Consider the following 21,320-nt stretch of genomic DNA (forward strand, 5'->3'; position numbering starts at 1 on the left):
TTTATCTGTTCTGTGATATTTCCCTGGACTGGGGTAGACATGGCTCTGGCAGCTTGGTTGTCTGTTTCCCACTTCTGCCTTTTTGAATATATGCCGAATAAAACTTTATTTTTGCTTTACTAAACTTTATGGTGTTTTTCCTCTACAACAGGCTTCAAAAAGTCGGGGTTCCAAGAGAATCTGAAATTCTATTCTGCATTTTTTCCCTTTTGATCAGGATTCTTCTATAGAATCTTTGATCAAAATGCCGGCCACCATCCAGTTCTTCTGGTCTCATGGCAAAGGAGGTAGATTGTTCAAAAATTCACCCTCCATATAGAGACCCCAAGCAGAACCAGAAGGTAATAATGTACATGACCGTCAACTAATATAATGCCCATGGCTCTGTGCTGCATATGTATCCTATATATTTCAATATTTTAACTTTTTTTCTACTTTATAATGAACCATCAAATTTGCAATTAACACTTGTCTTTTCTAATATTAGGAATGCAAAATCTACAGTTTTTCCAAGGGACATTGTTTCCTGTCTGCTCGCCACCTTTCGTCTGCTTCTCTTTCTTAATACCAAAGAAACCAAACCCGTTGCCGCCAAGTCGATTCAGACTCATAGCGATCCTATAGGACAGAGTATAACTGCCCATAGGGTTTCCAGGGAACAGCTGGTGGATTCGAACTGCTGACTCTTTAGTTAGCAGCCTGAGCTCTTAACTACTGCACCACCAGGGCTCCTCTCCTTAATAGAATCCCAGTTTGTTGAGGTGTCTATCTTTCTCCCACTAACTCCAGTGTTACAGGTCGACTGTCTCCTGCCATATAGGTCAGTTTGGTCAGGGGGGTGATCCCATTGCCCCTTCCAGGAAATGGTTGAGAAAAGGTCATTCAGTCTAATGAGGGGATTTCTAGCGGCTGCTGGGAAAGTTCTTCCCGACTCTTCATCTAATTGTCATTATGCTTGGATATGTGGCTCAGAAGTATTTCAGCTATATTGCTACTCACTAAAGGAGGGTAAAGTCAAAAGAATTCAAGGTAAATGGAGTCAGAACTCCTTGATGAAGTCAACTCTGAGACTTCTTGACTTCCACTTGCAAGAGGATAAACTTTTGTTATTATCATACCTATCATTTTCAGTTGGGTTTTCTACACCCAGTACAGAAAAGCATATTAAAAGATACATTTTCATTATTTAAAACTATTCACCTAAATGTCAAGAACAATTTTAAGTAGCAAATGGCATGGTACCAAATTGAATATTGCTTTTGAAATATAACGTGGATTTTTTTTAAATGTGGTTTAGAAAGCAGGATAAGTAAACTGAGGAATCAACCCTCCAAATTTTTATAATTATGTGGGGGAAAGGAAGAAAAACATTACTGAAACTCTTAATCTTTTTTCCTTAAGAAAGTTCCCAGTATATTATATTATCCCAGAAACTCAGCAAAAACTCAGTGAATGTTTAAAGCGTAAATTCTTAACTTTCATCATAGAAAAGAGTACCTAAGTATCTTACGAACTAGGAAACAGATTTAATTCTGTGCGACTTTGAGCAAATTGTTTAATCACCTTAGGCTTTGGGTTGTTCACCTGTAAATAAAAATGTATCTTTTAGTTCAAAATTTCATCATCATTGGCTTTTTGCAAAAAAATTACAAAGAGAGAAGGAAATGTGTTCCTGAATAGTTCTGCATTTTAAAAGCGCTTACAGATTAATATTTGAATCAGTTCACCAGGCCACTCAATCTCATGCTTTTAAAACTTTGTTTCAATTCTCAGCAATCAGAAACTTATGAACCCTACAGCAGTGGCATAATGTGTTATTAAAATAATGTATTAAATGAACACATTTTCTTTCAAAAGGTTTATATATGTACAACTGAAAAGATAAGGCACATATAAATTATCTGTGATTTCTCTTAATTTATGCTGTCTTCTTTAACTGAATTTCAAAGAATTAAGATCTAATCTAATACAATGTCTAAATAGCAGTTTTGTTTTGTTTTGTTTTTTCTGACCAATCACTGTTTAACAGGCACAGTGTCCTAACATTTTACTTATCTGATTTAATTTAATGCTCACTGCAACTCAAATATAAAAAAACAGTCTCAGAAAGGCTAAGGAAATTACTCAAGGTCATGAAGCTAACAAAATCATCCATCTCTACCATCATATTATACAGCATCCCAATCCTCTCCAATAAGAACTTTTTTCCCCATATAAACCTAAATGGCAGAATATTCCAATGAACAAAAAATTAATTTTACACCTTTATGCAGAAACTGTTTTCAGAACTTACAATAAACAATAAAACTTTTTTGTTTTTGTTCACTAATTATTGCTTGTATAAACCTAGTGCCTTGTAATATGTGTGAAGAGACAGTGTTAGTTAGCTTACAGAGAATCTCCCTGTAGCCTTATATCATTCAACCTTCAGTGGCTTGAATAATGTCCCCTAAAATTCATGTCCACCTATACCCTCAGAATGTGACCTTCTTAGAAAAAGGGTCTTTGCAAATACAATTAAATGATTGAGATGAGATCATACTGGAGAAGAGTGGGCCCTAAATCCAATGAGACAGAAAAGGACACATACAGAGACGCAGAGAAAACGCAATGTGCAGATGTAGGCAGAGACTGAAGTGATCCATTTGCAAGTCAAGAAATGCCAAGAATTGCTGGCAAACGCCAGAAGCTAGGAGGAGAGTATGGGAGGGTTTCTCCCTAGAGGCTCCAGAAGGAAACAACCCTGCAACACCTTGATTTTGGACATCTGGCCTCCTGAATTGTGATGGAATACATTTCTGTTGTATTAAGCTGTCTTGTTTGAGGTAATTTGTTAAAGCGGCCACAGGAAACTAATACATAACCTAATGGCTGCAGACATATTTATAGAATGACAAAAAAAGAAAAGAAAAAAAGGCCAGCTATGCAAACTTTATATTGGAGTAGTAATGACAATGGGAAAATAATGTTTCTTCCACTAATGAGACAATCTGCGGGGTCATTGCTATTCTCTGAAAACTAGAAGGGTAAAAAAGATGTATTAAAAAAAAAAAAATCTTCCAATGAATCTAGACTGTTAAGCATCGAGTCAGTAGCTGCAGCACAGAAAAAGCTACTTGCCTGGAGACGAGGAATGAATCAGCTCAGCCCTGGACAAGAATGTGGATTTAAGGCAGTTTCCCCACTAAACCTATCCCTCTCTACAGGGCAGCAAAACAACTATAGAAAGAGGCCATAAATATTACCTACAACAAAAGTCTTTCAAGTTCAATGAAACTATGCTTATATATATTAAAAGTAGGGAACAGAAGTACCCAGGAACTCAGGCAGCAACCAAAGTTTATATACGCGACAGGGACCAATCTGTGGTAAAGCACAATATTGGTAGGATAAAATGCTAAACTTCTATGCAGTAGCTCATTTCAGCTTCGCTTATCTACATGGTTTTGCAGATCTTTCTTTCAGTATAGTTTGTTCTCATGTAGTAAAATAATGCACCCCCCACCCCCCGACTTACAAACAAGAATGAGAAATTTGGGCAATCATCTCCAAAACAAAATGGAAAATTTTCATTCAGACAAAAGAAAATAATATTAGAATACACAGGCCTCATTCAAGAAATGGTATTTATCAAGAACTAGAGGGTTATATCAAGTTATTACTATCAGTAAAAACTTACTTGATTAAAAAAAAAAAATGTCTCCTAAAGGATGTACACCAGTTGCCATTAAGTGAATTCTGACTCATGGCAACCCCACGTGTGTCAGGGTAGAACTGTGCTCCGTACGGTTTTCAACAGCTGATTTTTCAAAAGTAGATGGCCAGGCCTTTCTTCCAAGTTGCCTTGGGTGGTCTCAAACCTCCAACCATTCAATTAGCAGCTGAGCACATTAACTGTTTGCACCACCCAGGGACTCTTCTTAAAGGATATAGTTTGCAAATTTGCTATACCAAGAACCACGAGTACTCCTTCCTCCCTGGAAAAGGTCCCTTCATGGTACAGAAGAGAACAAAGTGAAACATTCGTTTGTTGCATTCCAAGTTTTATTGAAAAGAGACATCTTTGTAGGTGTCTCTGTGTGTGTATGCATGCACTGTAATGTATTAGGAGAGGCAGCAATAAACACAAAATAATTTTCTCAGGATATCACTCAAATTTTAATTGTAAAGTTTTTTCAATCCTATTCTCTTTACTCAATAATCTTTGGTATGAATATTACCTTTTCGTTTTTGAGCAAGATCATCCTCTTCTACTTTATATTGTTTAAAACAGTTTTTCAGAACCTATACCCAAGTAATAGATTAGACAAATCACATCACTGTAGGGTTTGCCTTCAGCCCATTTCCCCAGCATCAGGATATCAGGTCTCCAAAAAGTCTTCTCATTGTATGTTTACAATCCGTTAAACTAAAATACATGTGTGTTTTCTGCTCTTTTCAGATTTGCTCTATTCATAAAGAAAAATAAAAGCAGGGATGAAGAGCGCACTTAACCACACTTTAAATTAACTGGCCCTGTTATTGTTTGAGATAACACATGGAAATTTCCAAGACTGTAATGTCTGCTGGGCCCATTAGAGGGAGCTACAGGGAAAATTAGCTTCATGACATAGGGTATTCAGATAAAACACTGACAGAAAATACAAATGGCCTAAGGGTATTAACGCGGGGCACGGAAAGCCCAAGCCACCTGAATCTTGACTCTACTGCACCCTGTACTGCATCCAGAGCAATCTCTCCACTAACCTTTGTCAGTGCTTAGACATAGGGAGGCTACTGGGGCACCCATTCCTATGAAAGCAGCACACTATAAATCACTCACAAGATTGAGAACACCTGGATGTGCACTGATAGTTTCTTGGCAGCTTTCGATGCTTTTCAAACCAATCCAGATGATGTGCCAAATGCATGAAATAACTTATATGAGCATGCACAGAAGAAATCCAGAGCGATACAGAAATGGGAACTTGTAGTAGTTGAAATCTAGAAATACAGGAATCATTATTAATTTTGTTCTATATTATTTAGTAATTCATCTTGTGTGAAATCCCTAAGCATCTAGAAAACAAATTTCTTAAAGTAGTAGCTTTTTTTTTTTTAAGTTTCCCTCTTTGAAATGATTTAACCATGTTCTGCTTTCTAAATCTTGAAATTAGACCTTGTGTTAAATTAAAGATTAAACGCTCACATCTTCCTCCAAAGCAATCAGTATCTGCCTTCTCCTGAATACATTTACTGGTGTGTAAGCAAAAGAAGGCTTCTTAAATATTATATAAACATTGTACATTTAAGAAAAAAACAGATTCTTGAAAATAGCTAATGAATTGTATTGACAAATTTCAAAGTGAATCACGCTACCACTTCTCTGAACTTTTTAGTAATTTTGTGTTTTTGTTTGTTTCTTTGATTTTCTTGGAGGTGGAAGTTGTTTCGCTTAAAATATAAGTAGTAGGAGGACTAATAAATTATCTATGGATTCCTAATTGTCATGTATACCAAACCAAATCCATTGCTGTCGAGTCGATTCCAACTAATGGTGACCCCATGTGTTACACTAGAACTAAGCTCCATAGGGTTTTCTAAACTGTAGTCTTTATGGAAGAAGATCACCAGGCCCTTCTCCTGCAGCTCTGCTGGGTGACTTCAAACCACCAATCCTTCAATTGGTAGTATAGTGTAGTATAGTGCAAACAGTTGGCGCCACCCAGAGACCTGATTATCATATATAACCAGAACAAACCCATAGCAGTCGAGTCGATTCTAACTCATAGCAACCCTATAGTAGCTAAGTTAAAATTCTGTAGAAATTTTATCAGACCTTTAACAAATGACTTAAAAACACTGAGATGATTTGCATAACAATTTCCTTTTACCTGTTTAGCAGAAGTTATTGTTGGGACCCGTTTGTTTGTATCTATCTTGTACCACACATAAAGCTTGGGGCTTTACGTATATTGTCTCTAATTATCACAAAACTTTGCAATAAGGACATTATAACCATTTTATAAAGAAACCAGAACTACTGGAGTTTGAATGACTTGTCCAACACCACAATGCTAACAACTGGTAGGGCCAAGATTTGAGGTCAGCTCTGTCTAAATCCAAAGCCTACATGAAAACCATACTCTAGTCACCCTACCATATTGCCTTTATCATGTAAGGGCACAAACATTACTTGTGAACACATTAAATGTAAAATGTAGACACTATTCATAATGATATTTCTTTTGCCAAGCATTGAAAATTTTTTGTTTTACAGACTTTCTATGGTTGCAAGACCAGAGCTTGCAAACTTGTTTTATTACTGCACTTTGGGTATGATCAGCTGACTTCTAGGAAAAAAAGCACTGAACCACAGTACTAGAAATCCTGGGCAGTGATCATGATTCAGCCACTGATTATATGATTCGGAGCAAGTCTCCAAACTATTATGCAACGAACATCTCTGATTTACAAATTGACACCTATAATCACCCTGTAAATGTCTGCAGCTGTGTTTATGATTTAGCTAACATGCCTAACACTTACACAATAACACTCTCATAAGCTGAGTTACAATAGTAAATACGCATCCCAGTATTAGTATGAATTTGTTGTTGCAAGACTAGCAGAGTTGAAAAATGCTAAATCATTTTTCTTTGTGATAATCTGGACAAGGTGAATGACGTGAGAATTCGCTGGACTATCCAAAAAGAAAAAGAAAAATGTCATTATGGGCACAATTTATGGAAAGCAATTGATACTCCATTAGGTCAGAAAATTCTAATCTTAGATTTATGTTTGGTTATATTTTCAAACTGCATGCAATAGATGGCTTTTCAAAGTGCAGGGTCAATAATGGTTGACTAAAATGTCAAGAGAATGACTTGATTCTCTTCTGTTAGAGGCAAATATTTGTGGATGAAAGTAAAAAGAAAGTTATTTTGGCTTCAGAAATTTTAAATGCTTATTCTTTCCCAAAGGTTAAATATTATAATGACGTTTGAAAGATAATGAAAAAATATGCTAAGCCATATATATTTCAATTTTTAAATCTATACTTAAGCAGTAAGGTCACCTTAAAGGAGGTTCTCCTAAGTGCACTGCTCACTTGAAACGCCTTTGTAGAAATATGTTTATTTGAAAAAGCAACACTAGCAAACAGTTAAATACCATATGCTAGAAGTCATGGAAAAAAAGAGTTTAACTACAGTTCACATAAAACTGAGAACTCAAAGGAAGGTTATTTTGAAAATGTACACAAATAAATTTTAAAAACATTTGGGGGCATTTTGGAGTTCAAGCCTACAACTATAAGGCTAAAAACAGCAGATGTTGGCATTTGGGTGCTGGGCGGATGCCAAAATAACATAAGGAACCAGCATCTAGGATATATGGAACATGGATCTGATACTTCAATATTTGAAACGAAATGAGAAACTGAAATGAAGATAAAAACAAAACATCAGTGTTGTTGTCCGTTACCACCAGGCCCTTTCTGACTCATGACGACCCATGTATACAGAGTAGAACTGCTCTGTAGGCTTTTCATGGCTATGACCTTTCGGAAGGTGCCTCTGGGTGGGTGGGTTCAAACCACCGATCTTTTGGCTAGTAGTAGAGCACTAATTGTTTGTGCCATCCAGGGACTCCTAAACATCAATGTTGTTGTTGTTTTTCGGTGCCATCCAGTTGACTTTGACTCATAGAAACCCTGTGTGACAGAGCCGAACTGACCCATAGGGTTTTCTTGGCTGTAATCTTTAAAGAAGCAGATCACCAGGTCTTTCTTCCGTGGAACTGCTGGGTAGGTTCGAACTGTCAATTTTTCAGTTAGCACTCTAGAGGTTACCCATTATACCACCAGGGCTCCTTCCTAAATATCAGTAACAGCCTCTCAAAAAATTAAACTTGCCCTATCTGTTGGCCAAATCTAAATATATCTACTTTCTCTTTTACAATCCCTTTGTCCTAAAGTATTTTGCATGTAGTAGGTGCTCAGTAAAGAGTTCATTCGGCAATATTTATCTTTTCATTCAAAATGAGCACATTATATTACTTAGGATTATCATCCCACCCTACAGGGTTCGTTGAGTGAAAACTGTTCTTTGCTTAGGAAAGCATCTCACTGAACCTCAAACATACAGAAGCAACCGACACTATATTCATATCTAAACAGTCTAGAACTTCAAAATGGTCTTCATCTCTGAAGGCCCATGGCTCTATTCTCTAAAATTTATAATCGTTTGTAAAAGGACTGTCGGTTGCAGCACTCTACCAGGGAACAACTGCAAGCAAGGGTTAAAAACAAGAGAAAACAGCCAAAAAGTAACCATCTGAAGAAAACAGAAAAAAATCAGAAGTCAAACCCATGGGTGTTATATTTCTGGCCTATATTCACTGAAGGCAATATTAATGAAATAATTATTTAGTAAAATGATTATTTATATTATCAACTAAAGTCATTTTCCTCAGATAACCTAATGGCAAACTCATGTGGTAGGATTATAATAAGAGAATAAGAAACGGTTTGTAACAAGAAATGTCAATTGGAACCAACATCTTCCACAAGTTCCGGTTACAGTATTTGGCTGACAATCTTTTCATCTTACAGATGAAATTATGTTAAAAAAAATTTGTTTTTTAGAAAATATTCTTGTAATTAAACTGCTTTTGATGACACTCATAAAATGACTTTTAAAGTAGAAGTACAAAGGAAAGAGTTTGTAATCTGAACATTTGAAGGCATGGTAACGCCATTACTTCTACATATATCCAGCCCTATGAACTGAAACATCAAACAAATAAAAACTACAAAATTCAGGATTGCAATTCACATGCATATCAGTTTTATCTTCCTCTATCTTCTCATTTACACTGAATTCTTTTTTTTTACCAAATATTGAAATGAAGAACGTACGAGATGTTTTGATTTGTTATGTTTCTTCACAATTTGACAGATTGCAAGAGGAAGTAGAAAAAAATCTGTGTGGAGGGACATGGATTAGATAATTCATCACCAAATCCTAACAATTCAGACATTCGGATAAAAGGTGATGGGACCTAGCCAACCAGAACCACCGAAATGAATGGGTAGAAAAAATTCCTGAAATGTATTCATTTCTCTTTCAAAGAGGAGTAAGAAATTCATTATTAGCTTCAATAATTTGGCAAGATTGCATTGTAGTCTAGATTATCCAATATTGCAGAAGAAAATAATTATGAATGTGCCTTTTCAATTCTAGATTTAGATCATCTCTTTTTATTTTTCATATAGGAATATATACAGTATATAGGAATATATATAGTATATAGGAATATATACAGTATATAGGAATATAGATAGTATATGGTTAAATTTGCTAAATGAACAAAAAAAGTGCAAATATCTGTCTTCTATGAAAAAAACATGAAATTACCAAGTTCATTTCATTGTTCTTTCAAAGAAATTATAACAAATAGCTAAAACTGAATATAAACTAATGTCTGAAATTTGGTAATATTAATAAAGTACATTAGTACATTAAAAAAATAAATAATAGATAATAAAGTACATTATATTAATACATTTTGACAGAATGAGTTTAAAGGAATTCTACGATTTAGCGCACACCTAACAATAAGAAGAACTTATATTTGAAGACACAAGAATGAAACACTACAAGAGAAACATGTCTATGAAACACAAAGTCAGTTCCTAAGGTCATATTAGCACTTTCTTCTATAGTATTCCCCAGTAATGCACTTTCATTTGATTCAATCCTTAAAGCCAACTCCTGGTATACTAGCATGAACCTCAAATACTGTCCATATATAAAATTCAAAGGCCAACAACATTTCTGCCCATCTTAGATTGTAAGCAACTAGAGATCAAGGAAGAGAACCATGGGTTTTCTCTGATCATATCCCAACATCACGCAACACTCAATTACTCCTGTACGAAACTATTTTTGCTGACATATATATAAATAATTCTTAATAACCTTCTGAACCTAAGTTAGAAGAATTTCTCAAAGTTGGGAAAACATATATCACCCTACGTTCCTTGATCCACCCTTAAATAAGATTTCAAACCAGACTAAATAAAAGTGATGCAATTGTACCGTCTTTTTCCTCTTTTGATTACGAGGAAAAGCCAACAGTGTCATCAAGTCTAATCTAACCATCCACGAAATCATCATATAAGAGTCTTAAAATTTTAATGAATTTTCTAGGGATGTAATTTCTTTACTGTTCAAGCCCAGTGAGAACATGAGTGTATAAATCTGATTTAAGTGACCGTGAGTCATCGAATCCAAGCTTTAACAATATACGGGAATTCTTCTTATCAGGTTCCTGCAAGACCCAGCTCAGTACTGATTGTTATGACGAACATAATCGTATAAAGCAGTCACTATCTTTAGTGGTTATAAAGTTTCCCCCCCTCATATTATGCTAAAATATGCATGTGACTTTGATTATAGTGATTTTACTTTTGCTTTCGAGTGTGATACACGAATCTGCCCATTTTTTTTAATGGCAACCCTGTGAATAACTGGAGACAGGTGCTATATAGTTCCTGTTAATCTTCTCTTCTCGAGGCTATACACATGCCCACTTCCTCTTGTTTTCACATGACTTCCAGACTTCTGGATCTCCAGTCTGTCAATGTTCTTCCTAAAAATATGGTGTCCTGGAGAGAACACAGTATTCCAAGCGCGATCTGACCAGTGTGAAGTACGTGAAAGATATTACTTCCTATCATGTGGACACTATTTCTATTTATACTGCCTAAGCAAGTCTTAAGGGTTTTTCCTTTTTCTTTTCTTTTTTCTTTTAAGCAGCTGCATCATACAGTTGGCTCATATTAAGTCTGTAGTCAAGGAAAGCCTCCAGATGTTTTCCACAAACTGAAAATTTTCATATTCAGCCCTTGCTTGAAGCCAACAACCATTTGCTTTAGTGACAGAGAATTCAAATGTGTAGCTGCCCGAGAGAGAGAGAAATAGCTGAGAAATATTACTTTATTTTGATATAAAAAAAAATTTTAGTTGCCATTCTCATTGCTGAAAATTTCATCAAAAGAAGTTATTTTCCCTTTGGTGATATCTGTATATTCAAATACTTATGTGTTTATTTTATTACTTATGTAGTATTTAGTAAGTGCCAGTAACTGTTTCAACTCACTTAATCTTGATAACAACCCTATTAAGAAGGTACTATATTATGTGCTTAACAAATGAGGAAATTTAAGCACAGACAAGTTAGTTTTCCGTAAATCACACAGTCAATAAGAAGCAGAGCCAAAATTCAAAACCAGATAGTCTAACTCCAAAATTAGGACTTATAATAATTATACGATGCTGTCTCTTGTCCCTAAGATCAAGATGATCAGTGAAATAAGCATTGTGCCAGAAACTTGGAAAGCAAAATGATAATAATATTTATACATGTTTACCTTAGTTCCATTACATAGAACCATCATAAGCAACACAGAAATAAGTCACAGACATTCTGAGCATGACTTTAAATTGAATCCTAATATAAAGCTTACCTTTAGGGTTGTTGTAAGGAGTAAATCAATTGCTCTCTGTAGAGCACTTAACATAATGTCTCATCCAACATAAGTGCTATATAAATCTTACAAACCAAACCTGGTGCCATTAAGTCGATTCCAACTCATAGCGACCCTACATGACAGAGTAGAAACTGCCCCATAGTGGTTCCAAGGCTGTAATCTTTATGGAAGCAGATTGTCACAACTTTCTCCTACAGAGTTCGAACCTCCAACCTTTCAGTTAACAGCCGAGTGCTTAACCAGTGTACCACCAGTGCTCCTTATATAAGTCTTAGCTCTTATTAAATATCAATTTTATAAGTGTATTATGTAGGCAGAGTCCTTGGGTGGCGCAAACAGTTAAATGCTCAACTACTAGCCAATAGGTTGGCAGTTTGAAACATCCAGAGGTGCTGCAGAAGATAGGCCTGGTGATCGACTTCTGAAGGTCACAGCCTTAAAAACCTTATGAAGACATAATGCTAAGGGAAATAAGTCGATCACGTAAGGACAAATATTGTATGATCCCACTTTTATAAGAAGACAAGAATAGATGTGTATACAGAGACCAATGTTCACTGTTAGTTACCAAGGATGGGTGGGATGGCAAGGGGATCACTCTCTAGATTGTAGATACGTGTTATTTTTGGTGATGGGAAAAGTAGCACCAAATGTGGGTGTAATGAGCCAAGTGGTAGTAAAACTAAAAGCATCTCATCCTGAGCACACTAAGTTGTCATTTGGCTGGAAAGTGTGGTTGCTGTGCCACCACCCTGCATGGAGACGAAGCAGACCTTCTTGAATGCTGGAAGGATGGAATTCAAGATGGGATCCTACTGTCACTGTATCATGACTGTGCTGAGAGGGCTGTGCTTTCCTATTGTTAATATTCTGGGATTTAAAATTGGAATTATTAAGATGTATTAGAGTTTATTAGCTGTTTGGTTTACTCTACAGTGTGTAGTGATAGAAACTTGCGTGTTTTTTACTATAATTGTTCAATAAGTAGATATTCTGACATATATGCCTAGAAGTTACAATGTAAACCTTCCTTAAGGTGGCTGTAAATATTCTTCCACACCACCTCCCCTGAACAATTTTTTGTTTTGCATAGAGAAGGGCACATCATTGTTGATTCATCTGTGAGTTTATGCTAAGAATTTGCAAAAAAAAAAAAGGATTTTTTTTTTAAGTAAAATCTTGAGTATATGTTCAAATTCTTAGCTTATAGTCAGCATTTCATATATGCTCCTCTAAACATATTTGTCTCTATTGAATTATTTCCTTATAAAAATGGAAATGTAATCTAAGGGAAGTAGTTTAAAAGAGAGGAGGGAGAAAAAGTAGGAGGTCTACTGATAAGAATTATTCCCCTCTTGCTCAAGCTCATGTTTCCATTAATCACTACTTTTTACTTTCTCATCCTCACCCTTTCCCTTCCTGACAACTAATTGACCCTTTGTTTTACAGTCATTCTATAATACAACAAGAACTAACATGATCCTAATCAATACTAAGAAATTTCAAGCTAAAAATATATTCTTTAAGAGTTACTTCTGGTAATACCTATATATTTTTAATACTCTATTTATTATTATGCTAAAATAGTACAAAAATACAATACTTTCTACTTCTACTTTGCTCCACTTCTCAACTACTTCCACCTCACTGAAAGACTCTGACTTTATCAACCATGGATAAACTGACGTAAAAAATTTATATAAATTACTCTATTCACACACTTAGTTATTACTATATATACTATCTACTCTTTCTAGATTGCTAGCACCAATATGAATAAAAAACTCACCTTCTACACTCAATTTTACCATCGCTAGTCATACCTTGGAATCTGCTTGAGTAGAAGTGTGTATCATTTCAGTCAACAGGCCCTCCACACCACCAGGAGGCTACAAAAGCTGGAGGGCTGTATTTGGCCTACTTGCTACAATAAAAATCAAACTTAAAAGAGGAGGCGCTGTAATGTAAGTAACACCGGGATGATGAAAACAAGAGGGACGCAAAACACAGACCAGCCTCTCACCAACGTTGAAACTTTACGCATGAGAGTCCACTTAACCTTTATAATTATTTCTAAACCAGAATGAATGATTCTGAAAGTCTGTTTTTGAAGGAACACCTTTGTTTGTCCAGGTGCATGAGGTTGTTTCCCTCTACCACGAGAAAACAAGTTTAAGGCATTATGAAAAGTGTGCACTTAAAAAGAACACTTTAATCTGAGCTTTTGTGTAGTATGAGCATTGCAGGATAAAAGTTTCAAAAAAGTCAACCAAGGCAGATATGAACACATATGCGTGAGTGAGAGAGAAAGAGCTAGACTGAGAGATTTGGGAGGAAAAGTGACTTCCTCACAGAGATACCTAATTGCCATTATTTTTTGTAGCTTTAATATTTATGAAGATAACTAGGATTTATAAACCTCTATTTTACATCTGTGTATCCTCTGTGTAATTTACAAATGCTATACTTTTATAGAAAATGGCATTATAACTTGGTCCTATATAAAACTAGACGTAACTAAAACCAACCCAAACATCCCTTGCTACATATTCCAGTGATTTTCTAGTATTGAGTCTATTATCATACAATTGAAATAGTGAACTATTACTGTAACATAATCGTTATAGCAATTAAATAAGGATATCAGTGTTGCGAAATTATATTTTCCAAAAAATATAAAACAGGTTTTATATCCTGCTAGTCATGACTATAAAAGACATGAAATTTTAGAAAGGCGAATACTTGTAATCTTAAACCAAATTTCAAAGTCCCTAGTAATTTTACCAGAATAATCTTTATAGTTTTAACAATCGTCTCCAAGACAGGAGATAAATATTCTAATAATTCAGATTGCCTTTTAAAATTCATATATTCCTAAGTATATAAAAACATATATATATATATATGTCTTTCCTTTGTGATTATTTACTGAAATTTGCCTGTTTTTGTTTTATATTGTATTGGAGGGGGGAAGACTTTCTAGTATTCACCTAAGTCTAGATGAAGCTACTGTCATGTCCTTCTATATTTTCCTTAGAACATAACCTTGGTGGAAATAAGTCTTCATTAAATTATGGGGTTTTTCCGGACAGAGAATAACATTTTCTAAAACAAGTCACTGTATATATTAGAATGGTGGCTTCAATGATAACATGAGAGAATAAAAGATTCTTTTTATTCAAAGGCTAAATTAACAATATGCTAAATATTAGATCTACTATATAACCTAAAATTATATAGGAATTATTATTACTCAAATTAAGTCCTTATTAACTTATTTAATTTATTAAATCTATATTATAAATACATTAGAATTAAAAATTATATTAGAATCCTTTCTTCTGATACCATTTCTAATCATAAAAAAGACAATTCAGGGGCTGTGTTGTCATTTCAGTACACCAAACAGCAGTTAATGCTTTCCTAAAATTTAAAAATAAATACAGTCAGAGCTCTATCTAAAAATACAAGTGAAGTTGTGACATTTCAATTATTATTATACAGGAAATGTATACGATTAGTGCAACTTCGTAATTTAGGGGGAAATAGAAAATCGAGTTATAATACAGTGTAAGTCAAATCATCCTGGACTGGCTATTCTCAGAGCTTGGGTTTTCCAAATATTTACGCACTCTTCACTGTGCGTTGCTCATTACCAATCTATGTTTTTCGGACTTCAAAGACCAGCTATTCAAAAGAGCAAGAAGCTAGACAGACGTGAAACCTGAAAACCACTCTTAGGAACACAGAGTGCTCTGGCCCAGCCACAAAACCAGGCCTCATTTCACCTCTCCCACTTCCTGTTAATAGCAAAGGTTAGAAACAGATTCTGTTCCCAAGCACAAAAGTCAGCATGTCTTTTTTTTTTTTATTACCAATAAAACTTTGAGCAGTGCACACAGGTACAAGTGTTTTACACTATTTGCTGATTCTATACAAGAGTTATAAACCCTTAAGACAGATGGCAGTATAATTGTTAAATTCTACAGATTAACTTGGCTACAATTAAAGCAACAAACCTCATTGCCAATGGAATATTCTCACAGCCTTGGGTTGTGTTACCTGGGGCGACACAAATTCAAGTCTGACAAAGGCATTTATAAAAGCATTACCTAAGTTGATCATCAGTTAGAGCTACTGTTAGTATAAAACATGACCTGAACACCAAAATACTAAAATTATATTTACAAAAGTATAAATGGCAGAAAAGTCAGCTTTTGAAGAAAGAAAAGTTCAAAAAGTTTGGGAAAAATACCCTACAAGTATATTGTGGGTAAAAATGAATGCCATATTTTAAGGTGGTTAATTTGGCACTTTAACAACTTCGGAACTCATGAAACATACGAGTTTATCTAACATAAAACTTTGCCACTCAGTCGATTCCCACTCATAGCAACCCTATAGGGCAGAGTAGAACTGCCTGATAGGGTTTCCAAGGCTGTAATCTTTATGGAAGCCAACTGCCACATCTTTCTCCTTCAAAGCAGCTGAGGGGTCTGAACCACCAACCTTTTGGTTAGCCACTGAGTGCTTTAGCCACTGTACCACCAGGGCTCCCTCTTACCTAACATAGCTTTTCTTTAATATCTAGTTAAGTTATCATCACTATTATGGAAACCCTGGTGGCGTAGTAGTTAAGAGCTATGGTTGCTGACCAAGAGTTTGGCAGTTCAAATCCACAAGGTGCTCCTTGGAAACCCTATGGGGCAGTTCTACTCTGTCCTATAGGGTCACTATGAGTCAGAATTGACTCAATGGCAATTTTTTTTTATTATTATGATTTTCAATGTCAATGTTATCTTTTATCCCCACCAAACCATTCAGCTCATCATTAAACACCCTCAATGATAAAAAACAAAACAAAAAACATTTATTTTTTGGTTCTATTTCTACTCCTTGGGGTAGTATTGAGTAAGTCTAATATCCTTCATCCATACACCTGCTTTTCCCCTATTCCTAATAAAGTCTAAATGTCTGCCTGATTTGGGACATATGAATAAAGGAGGATACATATACCTTTTTCATGGCCTAGTAACTTGCCTGGTATCAGACAGCAAACTGAAATGACTAAACAAATCTTAACTCAAAAATAGTTTCAGAGCCATTAGGTACTTCTCAAACATGAGTAATCTCGAGATTAAACTGGAGAGACTTTTTTCTTTTACCACAGATTTACCAAACCAGCATCTCTATGAGCAGTGTCCAGAAATCTCTGCTTTCTAGAGAGAAGCCCAGTGTACATACAGCCTGGGGACTTTATTTAGCCTGGTAGGGCCATCCATTTGGGACTGCTCTGTACAAAAATGAGAGGTAAAGCTTGTGCCTCCCATGCACCGCTCTGAGAAAAAAAAAAGTAACTCACCTGGGGCCTTTCCTGCCCCTTGAGGTACAATACAAGTAGCATTGCCTAGAATGTCGTAAAATCTGGAGTTGGTGAAAGTTCCTGACCCAACCTTTACTCTCGACAAAGTTTACTGCTACTTGTAACCACGAAGTCAGTTCTCATTCTTCTTTCATGCTAGATTACTCTAGGGTTGCCTCTCTCTCATATGGCATCAACCTCAGCATGAGGTTCAGATCCTTCTCATACATTAATAACAATGTAATACTTGGATGCAAACATTTATAAATTTATGAGACTTGACTGAGGACACAGGATGGAAGTATGGAGGGATCTTCAGGTAGAAGTCACATTGCAGTTTTCTGCCAGTCACTGGTCCCTTGTGCATTCTCCTCCCCTTCCTCCTCTACAGGCTGCCAGGCAGATTCCAAAATATTCTCTCTCTGTCATGCAGATATTTTCTCTCTTCTCTGAAACCCTGGTTCCATCTGACACCCAAACCCTTTTGAAATGAGTAGCGAGTGAGAAGGGAATGGTGTTCTTGCCATACCTGCACCAGTATCTAAATATTTTCCCATACCTTTTCCAAAATAAATTTTGGTGACAGCTATCAAGTCAGTAAAATATTCTTCACCTGATTAAAACAATAAATAAAAGCTCCTGAAACTATCCCATGCCAGATTTTTGTTTGTTAATATAAAGTTAATCAGAATTAGTATTTAATTTTAAAGAAATTATTTGTTAAAATATAATTCTTTGTGGTATTTAGTGTTTATTAATGAGTGTTCAAAATATAGAAACATATAATATTTATATTTAATTATTATAAAGTGAAAAAGCATTAGCTACATGAAGAAACAAAGCTTGACTTTGTTATTTTGTCACAATCTGAGGTTTTGAGATGGACTGTTGTTATTAAATAACAAAGTTTCATGTGCTATAAGAATTGGACATGAAAAAAAAAGTTATTCAACATATAGCTCTCACCTCTCAATAGCAACCCCAAAGGAGATGCCAGAGAGGGCTTAAAAAATTACTACTCTAGGATTTTTAAATGAAGTTCTCTTTTCCAATTTCAATTATTAAATTTTAATCCATTATTTTAAAGCAGAAACTCTTAGTTTCTCTAACTCTGTACTCATAAGCCAACATATAGAAATGTATCTGGAAGAAATAATCATAAATGCAAGCAACAATCTAAAAAAAAATATATTTCAGTATTATTATACAAAACCTGGAAATAATCGACAAGCCCAACAGTAGAGAAATCCTCAAATAAAATATAACACACTTATACACAGACTATTAATAAGCATACAAATGATGTTTGCAGACTTTTAATACTGTAGAAAATGGTTATAAAAGAATGTTAATTTTAAAAGATATGAAATCAATGAATATGAACACTATAATCCTAATTATGTAAAATATAAAACATTGAAAAAAGTACTAGAAGAAAATGGACCTAAATATTAATGATAAATTAGTTTCATTCATTTTTTAGTCTCTTATTTCAGAAACGATTTGAGCTAATGCATTTTTTTAACATAACTAAATTATATGAAATTTAAAAGAAATGGATGAGAAAGTAGATTACCAGACAAATAGGAAGAGGATACAGCCAGGAGTGAGGTTAGTTCACAAAGTCCTACCCACAGGTTGGTGCACATGATGCTGTCAGGCCACAAGATGAGCACTAACAGACAAAGCAATCAGTCATATGATCCATAGTCATTGCTTGAGTACCTACTAAATGCCATGCCTTGTGCTCAACAATTTGCATTCATTATCTCATTTAATCCTCCCAAAACATCAGAAGTTGCTAATATTATTATCCCCATTTTACAAAAGGAGAAATTCAGACCGTTTAAGTAACTGGATCTAAGCCCAACTAGTGAGAGGCAGTCTACTAAGCAGTCTGTCGTAAGCCAGCTTCTGTTCCAACAGTCAAAGGTTTCGTGTGGAAGACCACTTACAAGGAGGTTCTAGGGACCATTTAGGACCATCTTAGATTCTTTACATGGAAAAACTATAATGGTTTAGTGAAAAACAGAACGGGCTTATGGGTCAGGCAGCCTGGGGTTCAAATTCAAGATCTCCCAACTATTACTATTATTTTAATAATAATGATAATAACTATTAACAACAGTGAATAATACTTGATATTATTATTGTTGTTATTACAAATAACTGACATTATATAACATTTATGTGCAAAGCACATATATGTGCTTTAGTTTAACTCATTCGATCTTTACAACAGCCCTAAGAGATGATGTAGGTAAATTGCCTAATAGATATAGTATGTACTCTACAAATAACAGCTTTATTATCCTATAATATTTTCATACAAAATATGTTTTATAAATCTTAACTACTATTCCTCCTTATAACACTTGTGGGAAAATGCATACTTTCAGACTTTTAACAGGGCAATCACAATATTTTAATTGCTTTAATGAGCCATAGGATGATTAGGAAGTAGTTCTGGCTGTAATTGAGCAAATGACCTCAGAAATTTCTTGATGTCTCTTCAGATTTAAATAGCCTTTGCCAGACAAAAGTCTTGTTCTTAGGATTTACACAATACTTTTTGTTTGTAAATTGCTACCATAGGAAATTAAAAATAAGGATAAGTTTACCTCTCAAGACTTATGGTTGATACTGTAATTTCATAAAATATTCTTAAATATATCAGTATCTGTAGATATAATTTGTAGTTTACTAACCAGTTTCCAAATAAACCAATTTTTAAAATCCAAAGCACAACAAAAAAGGAAGCTGTATCATTCTACTATCAGACTTACAATGTAGTTTTCATATAACAATACTTTTGTGAATAATTTGTTTTTCAAAAGTAAACCAGTTCTAAAAATTAAGGACTGCCACATGAATGTCACATAAGTAACTCTATTAGCTAATGACATATTAGCTACAGGGAAAGTTTAAATTAAAGGTATTTACTCACAGAACAGCAATGTCTAACATAAATTCTAGTTCCATGAACAAAGTTCTCCATCATTTACTCACATTACTTACACTTTGGCTGAGGCTTCCACTATCATTTATGGAACTCTTATTTCTGCTTTAAATAAAAATAATCAAATGTATTGCCTTAATAGGATAAATTTATAAGGAAAAAATCACAACATCTCACTTTATATACTTTGAATATATAATTAAGATGGTATTCCTTTGACCTTAAATTAATTTACAACTACAAAGTATCCATTCCTTTTAAACTAAAAGTGACTAAATATAGCCCACAGTTGTCTATTCATGTCCATATATGTATGAGGTACCTGAGTAAACAGGAATTTTTCATATAATATAGAAAAATTGCCTAGAAAATTTAAACTTAAGGAATCAGATAAGGTGTCTTCTGATTCTTTCATAATTTTTTGAGGGCTTTAGGAAGTGATGAGGGAAGTCAGAAAGTTTAAAAAAAGATATAACTGAAATATACACCAATAGAGAACTAAGTTGTTTTACATAGCATGTGCAAATGTATTCCTAAATTTGGAGGAAAATCCGTAACTTTAGAAAATGTTATTTATTCTGCTCTTCCTGGCATACAGTGGCTGCTTAATAAACGTTTTTTGAATGGTTAATTCTGGTCTTAGTCTAAATAGTGGCCACTGAGTGACACACATACATACACACGCATACAGAGATGGGTTGCCTTCACTTTCTTTACATCTTTATTTCATTTATTATTTCACTTATCTTTTCTTGCACACATAGAATGTATTGAATAGGTCCGGGGAATAACAAGGACAATAAAGATACCTCACAAGAAAACTTCATTTTGTTGTAAATTACTGTAAGTAGGAAAAAAACCTAACACTATTTTTTTTTAGTAAGTTAGGCCACTTACCATCAGACCCCTAAATCCAAGCAAGCTGCAATTCACACATGAGGATTTTAGTCTGCTTTAAGTCCTTATTCCTTCTACATTCATCCACAATTTCACATACCTACATAGGCTTGGGAAAAGTTCATGCTGTGCTATGGATGGATATTGTTGAGCGATGGTGTACCATCTTAGAATTAACAACCTTGATTTTATAATTCTAAATGAAACAGTGATGGAGCTCATCATGTGTTAGTTTCCAATTTACCACATTGACTCCTTTCGGATAAAAATTTCAAAAGGCACAGGGATATTAATTGGTACAAGTGCAGTGGGGGAAAATTCAGAGCATTTGGGTTAAAACTTCTTTCCATAGCTAACTAGCTGGGAAGCCTCTGGCAAGCCACCATCTGGGCCTCAATTACTTTGTAGAGAAAATAAAGTGTTAGACTAGAAGATGTTAATACTGTTGTTAGGTGCTATCGAGTAGGTTCTGACTCATAGCAATCCTATAGGACAGAGTAGAACTGTCCCAGAGGGTTTCCAAGGAGTGGCTGGTGGATTTGAACTGCCAACCTTTTGGTTAGCAG

General features: G+C 34.8%; 1 protein-coding gene and 1 long non-coding RNA gene across 2 annotated transcripts in view; both read right to left on the reverse strand.

Annotated features, from left to right (window-relative positions):
- Nucleotides 1-21,320, reverse strand: part of PDE3A (phosphodiesterase 3A) — a 369,019-nt gene that overhangs the window by 302,476 nt on the left and 45,223 nt on the right. The window lies entirely within an intron of this gene.
- Nucleotides 1-21,320, reverse strand: part of LOC111819225 (uncharacterized) — a 77,886-nt gene that overhangs the window by 33,928 nt on the left and 22,638 nt on the right. The gene's annotated exons all lie outside the window — the stretch shown is intronic.

This window comes from Trichechus manatus, unplaced genomic scaffold, assembly GCF_000243295.1.
Source record: "Trichechus manatus latirostris isolate Lorelei unplaced genomic scaffold, TriManLat1.0 scaffold00320, whole genome shotgun sequence".
NCBI lineage: Eukaryota > Metazoa > Chordata > Mammalia > Sirenia > Trichechidae > Trichechus > Trichechus manatus.